Source organism: Pelobates fuscus, chromosome 5 (genome assembly GCF_036172605.1).
Source record: "Pelobates fuscus isolate aPelFus1 chromosome 5, aPelFus1.pri, whole genome shotgun sequence".
NCBI classification, from domain to species: Eukaryota; Metazoa; Chordata; class Amphibia; order Anura; family Pelobatidae; genus Pelobates; species Pelobates fuscus.
The window spans coordinates 106159203-106167537 of record NC_086321.1 but is presented as its reverse complement, the minus strand read 5'-3'; positions in this window follow the sequence as shown (position 1 = coordinate 106167537).

Below are 8335 nucleotides of genomic sequence, written 5' to 3'. Positions count from 1 at the left end.
CCTAATCCCTCTTCTCCTGAAGAAGAAGTTTGGCATACTCTGGATGTTGTTCGAGCATTATCTATCTACCTAGAGAAGACCAGCCCCTTCCGTAGATCTCCCAGACTATTTATATTACCTTTTGGCCATAGGCGGGGTGAAGCTGCCTCTACCTCTGCATTGAGACAGTGGGTGGTATCGGCCATCTCATGTTCTTACAAATACTTATCACTACCGGTTCCTACTGGCGTCAGAGCTCATTCTACTCGGGCAACCGCTGCATCTTGGGCTTCTGTAGCAAATGCTTCTCCTGATGAGATTTGTAAGGCTGGCACTTGGTCTTCGGTGAACACTTCCATCCGCCATTATAAGCTGGATGTTAGAGCTACAGTGTACTCTCATTTTGGTCATTAAGTCCTTAATTCAGTCCGCTACTATCGACGCTCATAATATGTATATTTATATTTATCGGGATTAATAAAATATTCTTTTTTACATTCATTATGTCTCTTGTTTCCCTCCCTATGAGCTTGGGTAATCCCATGTGTATGTGCTGCCATGATTAGCCAGGAAAGTGAAAAATGTATTCATACTTACCGTAATTTTCTTTTCCTGGCTATTATTCATGGCAGCATATCAGGGCCGGACTGGCCCACCGGGACACCGGGAAATTTCCCAGTGGGCCGTGGCACCTGGGGGGCTGGAGAGAGACAGGGAGCCCTGCTCTCTATATTTTAATAAAATCGCGGCCGCCGGCCGCATGTCGGTGCCGCCGGGTGGCCGGTCCGGCGGCACACTCTGAGGTGATTACTCACCTTGCGGCTGGCAGCCCCATCTCCTGTGCTGACAGCTATGCTGCTATCAGTATCAGTGAATGTGCCGGGCGTCCGCCTAAGCGATCCGGCGGCACACTCACTGATACTGACAGCACAGGAGGACTGAGGGAGGGGGCGGAGCTAGCTACCAAGCTCCCTCACGGTTCTCATGATTCCCAGCATCTACATATCATAGAGCATGATTACTCTATGATGTGTAGATGCTGGGAATTATGGGAACCGCAAGGGAGCATGGTCGTTAGCTCCGCCCCCTCCCTCAGTCCTCCTGTAACAGCAGGTACACAGAAAAATAGGGGAAGGGGACAAAAAGAGGGGAAGGGGACAAAAAGAGGGGAAGGGGGGACAAATAGAGGGGAAGGGAAGGGGATAAATAGAGGGGAAGGGGGGGACAAAAAGAAGGGAAGGGGCAAATAGAGGGGAAGGGGACAAAAAGAGGGGAAGGGAAGGGGACAAAAAGAGGGGAAGGGGACAAAAAGAAGGGAAGGGGACAAAAAGAGGGGAAGGGAAGGGGACAAAAAGAGGGGAAGGGGGGACAAAAAGAGGGGAAGGGAAGGGGACAAATAGAGGGAAAGGGGACAAAAAGAGGGGAGGGGAAGGGGACAAAAAGAGGGGAGGGGAAGGGAAGGGGACAAAAAGAGGGGAAGGGGGGACAAATAGAGGGGAAGGGGACAAATAGAGGGGAAGGGGACAAAAAGAGGGGAAGGGGACAAAAAGAGGAGAAGGAGGGACAAATAGAGGGGAAGGGGACACATAGAGGGGAAGGGGACAAAAAGAGGGGAAGGGGACAAAAAGAGGGGAAGGGAAGGGGACAAAAAGAGGGAAAGGGGGGACAAAAGAGGGGAAGGGAAGGGGACAAATAGAGGGGAAGGGGGCAAAAAGAGGGGAGGGGAAGGGGACAAATAGAGGGGAAGGGGACAAAAAGAGGGGAATGGAAGGGGACAAAAAGTGGGGAAGGGGACAAAAAGAAGGAAAGGGGAAAAAAGAGGGGAAGGGAAGGGGACAAAAAGAGGGGAAGGCGGGGACAAAACGAGGGGAAGGGGACAAATAGAGGGGAAGGGAAGGGGACAAATAGAGGCAAAGGGGACAAAAAGAGGAGAAGGGAAGGGGACAAAAAGAGGGGAAGGGGACAAAAAGAGGGGAGGGGGGACAAATAGAGGGGTAATAGAAACACAAGGAAGGGGGGACACATAGACTGAGGGGTAATAGAGATACATAGGGCAAGGAGGGACACATAGACAGATGGGGTAATAGAGGGGATGGGAGGGACAAAGAGAGGGGTAATAGAGAGACACCAGGGAAGGGGGGGGACAAAGAGACAGAGGGGTAATAGAGAGACACAGGGGATGGGGGTACAAAGAGACAAGGTCGCTGTAAGAGAAAAAATGGAGACAATTGGAGACAAGATACACTAAACGAGGTAAAGGTAATAGACGTAAATTGATGTGATCCTGACAGTAATACACACACACACACACACACACACACATATATATATATATATATATATATATATATATATGTGTGTGTATTAGTAACATATAATTATGCCTATAATATTTACACATATAGTAATATACATTTAAATATGCATAATACACACATAAATGTCATAAAATATGACATTGTCCTGTCACATCACTGACCACACAGACAGTAAGTCTCCCTGTCACACCACTCATACACAGATAGTCAACCTGTTACATCACCCTCCCACACTATTAGACAGTCACCCTATCACATTACACCCTCCACACACACAGACAGTCATCCTGTCACTTCACCCCCCCACAAGAGGACAGTCACCATGTCACGTCACCACTCCCCGCACACAGTCACCCTGTCACATCACCTCCCCCTTACACATAGACAGTCACCCTGTGACGTCACCCTTCTGTGAACCTCTAACACATAAGCACTCCCCACACTTACCACTCACAAACAGTCACATTGCCGATGTCACCCTGTCACGGTCACTCTGTTACAGTTACCCTGTTACACTTATTCTGTAACAGCCATCCTGCCGAAGTCACCATCATAAACATACAGGCACCCTTAGGCACAGGCACCTCTCCACAGACAGCAAACCTCATACTCACACAATTACCCGTCACACACACCACACAGGCCCACCATAAACACAACACACACAGCACTACCGCAAGCAGCCCCTCTATACACACAACACATTTCATGGAACTTCCTCCACACATAAGCTCACAGACACATAGATACACATGGTCACAGACACAGAGAAACACAGACAGACACAGATATGCATTGAAGGCATATTCATGGATAAACATACAGAGAGAGGTACACTCACAAACTCTCAGGCACACGCTACACAATACCAGACATGCATACATATGCACCAATAGACTCTGCCAGACACATACTGTGATTGTGTGACTATGTCTGTCAATGTATGTGTGTATATCATTGTGTGTCTCTGTCCATCAGTTTAATTTTGTGTGCAGGTGTTAGATTGCTAGGGCCTGTTAAGAATGGAGTACATTGATGTTGTGGCAGGCTTATGATCATATACTGCAACAAAACCCCATTATTTTTTGGCAAGGTGAGGTGTTTTAAATTAAACCATTACATTTTGTAAGAGTTGAAACTGCTGTTTAGTGAATTTGCTGTTAAGTGAATAAGTGAGTGCACTGGATCTTGTATGTAATGTGAGGAAAAAAGTCTATGTTGAGAAACATTATGTAATTACAACTCTGTTTTCCTATCTGTAACCTCATTAATTAGAAAAGGATTTTTGAAAGTTTTTATGTCCAGATATAATTTAGATTTTTTAGTTTCCATTAAATAATGCGCTATAAAACATTTTTTAAACATTGCTTTCCAGGAAACTCAGAATACTCAGATTCTGGGAGGTGTTTTTTCTGCAAACAATTTGGTAGTGAAGGAGTTAATACATTTCTGTTAGTTTGCACAATACACATTAAAACTACCTCCACTACTACCACCACTAGAGGTATCAACGCCATAAGTAGTAGTATTCAGCCTCAGTATATTGGGATAAGTATGTCCATTACATCTGATTCACAACCTAGAAGGCAAAAAAAATGTCTTGACCTCTGTATGATTTCATTGGTGACTCAAAATCTAAACTAGCAGATGAATCTGTAGTTGCAGTATTAGAGTCATCTAGTCTCAAATGCAGTAGGAGCATGTTTGTAGATCATGCACTGTTTCCAAAAATACAGACTGAGAATTCTTTTAGCAATAGCTACAACAGCAGCAGGGCTTGTACAACGAGCCCCAACACTAAGACTCCTACTATTCCACCTTAAAAAACAGCAAGAAATAAATGGAAAAGAGAGCAGTGTGGTTGGGACTCTAAGTAGAATGCTGCAGTCATTGTGTACAGGCTATTGTCTGATTCACTTACCAAGAAGAGGACCACCATCTCTGCAATAACTTCTGATATTACTTCCACTGGCACTGCTTAACCACAAGTTGAAGCATTATACCTTCTGCTTTTAATTGTCAAAGCATAGGATAAGTGAAATCAGTGGACTTGTTGTCCTTCCTTTTTTTGTTTTCTTCTACTCCTTCTAACTCCCCATGAAGCAACTAAGACCCAATTTGTCGGTGACATCAAAGACAACCTTTACTGAAGAGGGAGAGCAGAGTAGTACTAAAGCAAGTTCCCCAAGGTCTGGTATTGTTTTGCTGTTGATGAATCTGGTGATGATATTGTCATTTCCCCCACCACTACAAAGAGTTTGTTTAACTCTGGCCCAGGAGGAACTCATCTATGAGCCAGATGAATTACATGAGAAGAGTTCGGAGAGGACAGATAGCAACCCAATATTTTCTCCTGCTAGCATGTACTCTCCTCCTGCATCTTCTCCACCTTTTCTAAGTCCACGCTCTATCTGCTTAAAATAATCTCTCTCAGCAAACAAATATGGGGAATCAGTTCCACCATTTGGCCATATCGATAGATCCTACACTACTTTTGCCATGGGAGACAAATTAATTCATAGTATTAACATTTTCATCTGGGCAACCTCCTATAGATTTCATAAATTGATGCTTCCCTTTATGATCTATCTCTAAACAATATGTAATGAAATTTCACTTAACAGAATTTTAAAAGCACGTTCTTATAAATCCTCTACTGCAAAAAAAAAGAGAAAAAAAAAAGAAAGCATTAAAAAAAGGAATACAATAGCAGTGAATATACTTAATTATATTTTCTGTCATTTGTGCGTAGGGTGAAAATTGTAGCACTGTCTGATAAATAACATGGGTAACATTTAGTGAGACAATTTTAGAAATAAAAATTATATTTTACGTGTTTTGTGGGTGTAATTGATAGTCTGATTATTAAAAATTATTTTAAAATAACTATAGAGCTTGTTAATATTAAAAAGGTTTAATACAGTGTGTTCCACAAGAGACATCAAAAACATATGTTAGCAGCTTGAAAAATGACTTCAGATTACTCATTAATAAAGTAAATGGTGTATAACATGTTTATTCTTGTTTTGTTTTATTAAAATATTTTGGCTTCAAAGGGTGAATTATGAGCTTAACATTAGTTCATGCTGTTGTACTATTAATTTTATAATGCATAGAATATCATATAATAAATCATTTAACAATTAATGATTGCATGTCACAGCTGTGAATATATAGAGGTAAATCTAAGTGCTTATGATGACAAATACAAAAATAAAATGTTAACTGATCTCCAGGTTAAATGTCAGTAGTATGTTTGTATTAAAAACATGTCAACATGGTTGAAAAGATTAGATGCTTCTTTAGCATGTGCTAAGTGTATGATATGTATATTGGCCAAGGAGGTACCAAGAGATCAGGAGCAGGTGATCAGATTATTTTATACTACAATATACAGTTTCCAGATAATTGTATGATAATCAAAAGTATCCAGTGAGTGGTGGTTCAATAATCAAAATCAGTCAATCTTTTTCACTAATCCAGGAATTGTAGTGGATTTATGAGAAGCACATATTGGACCAAGATACCTAAACATGTAAAATACTGTAACTAAGCCTTCTATTTCTTATTGCTGGATAGGCTTTTTAAAATTATTAAAACGTATGTTTTAAATTAATACCTTATTTCATGCATTTTAATGTCAAAACCAAATTAAAGAGCACAGTCACAGACCAATGAAGGGAAGTAAATTAATTGTACGTTTCCCTGTGGGAATCCATTTCAAACTATAAACAGGTTTTATAAACTTTAAAGCTCCATCTGTAATTACAAAGTCATGGTTTCTGAAGGGGTGTCACAGAAATGATTTGATAAGATATCATGGCATATTCCTAAAAAAACTATATTTTATCCTAACTGTAATAGACAAGAATTGATAAAAGGCTAGTATACTACCGGAAAACAAAGATACCATAATTGGGTAGTCTGTAATATATATTTTTCATAACTTGCCAAGAGTGCATGTTTTAACATTTGCAGAGTGGACATCTCTTAAATTATAACTTTGAAAATTAAACCTTGAGAAACAAAGCACAATTCATCATGTTTTCTATATACCAATGAGATAGCAAAATTGAAGATAGATATTTACTGTGCTTCCTCTGTTCTTTTTGAAATTGCATACATTTTTCACTTACACTTCATTCTTCCTATAAAAGATCATTAATAAATCTTCAGTTATATTAGTGCGAAACTTTGAAATCTATAACCGTTTCATATTTGGTGCATTTATTTTGCTAATAAGAAAGTTGACAGATACTATTAACCCTTTGACCAGGGATAAGTTTCCTGGCCATCGTGACAAACGGGTCCATGCAGTCCCTATGCCAGCATAGAATGTGTTGTGCATATCATAGATAGATAGTAAACCTGGCTGAGCAGTCCTCATAACCTTCGTAGAAAATATATTTGCCCCCACCCAAAAAAAAACCCAACCTCTTCTCCACTCCATCTCCTTTTTCTGGTGCAAGCAACAGTACTCAAAATCACAAATGAAAATGAGCATGTTCAGGCCCGTGTGAGTCAGTTCCCTTGAGATTTTTCCACATGGATATAATCAGCAGGTTGTCATGGTTATGCTTGGAGTGTTCCTTTAAAATCTGAAGGGCAAAATTTAATTTATATCTCCAAAACATCTATAGTCATAACTTGGCTATTGTAGTGTCTTTTGGATTCTCAATTGCTTTTCCTTTTACACATCCTGATCCCCTTTCTTAAATTCACTTAACAAGTTAGTTAGTAGGGCAACTGTAAAGAGAATCCATAGGAGATGCAGACAGCGTAAACTCATATTCAAAGGTGAAGCACCTGCATGCACTGGGCAACCCAAGCAACCCTTACCTCAATCCTGTCAATAAGCTATGCCTGCTGATTTCAACAGTTTTTATGGTAATTATAATAATTACCAGCATGACAAACTGGTCCAAGCAATTCCTATGCCAGCATAGAATGAGTTGTTCATATGATAGATAGATAGATAGATAGATAGATAGATATTTGGATCTCTTTGTTTTTTAATTCAGTCCAAACCGAATTTGTTCATTCATTTTTGGACATTATTTTTGCTTCGGAATTTCTTTTGGACAAATGAAATTCTGATCCGTGCCTGCATCTTGCAGCTATTTAGTAAAATATTTCAGGGGGCCAAATTAGGGAGCTGGTTAGTGGTTAACTTCTATTTAGTAACCTTATGACAATCCAACATAAGGAATAGGGAGTAGTGATGTACCGAACTGTCCGCCGGCGAACAGTTCCCGGCGAACTTAGCGTGTTCGCGTTCGCCACGGCGGGCGGACACATGCGCAGTTCGATCCGCCCCCTATTCGTCATCATTGGGCAAACTTTGACCCTGTGCCTCTCGGTCAGCAGACACATTCCAGACAATCAGCAGCACTCCCTCACTTCCACACCCTCCAACCTCCCTCCCAGCATCCATTTTCGATTCATTCTGAAGCTGCATGCTTAGTGAGAGGAGGGAAAGTTTAGCTGCTGCTGATTAGATAGGGAAATTGATAGCTAGGCTAGGGTATTCAGTGTCCACTACAATCCTGAAGGACTCATCTGATCTCTGCTGTAAGGACAGCACCCCAAAAAGCCCTTTTTAGGGCTATAACATCAGGCTGCTTTTTTTTTTTTCCTGTGTAATGTAATTGCAGGTGCCTGCCTGCCAGCTTCTGTGTGAGGTTCACATTGGATACTGTGCCTACTTGCCCAGTGCCACCACTCATATCTGTTTTAACAATAGGTTAAGCTTTACATTTAAAATATTTTTTTTTTCACTGTAATAGAAGAGCAGTTGCCTGCCTGCCAGCTTCTGTGTGAGGTTCACATTGGATACTGTGCCCACTTGCCCAGTGCCACCACTCATATCTGTTTTAACAATAGGTTAAGCTTTACATTTAAAATAAATAATTTGTTTTCACTGTAATAGAAGAGCAGTTGCCTGCCTGCCAGCTTCTGTGTCAGGTTGGATGCCTTGCCCATTTGCACAGTCAGTGCCACCACTCATATCTGTTTTAACAATTGGTTAAGCTTTAGAT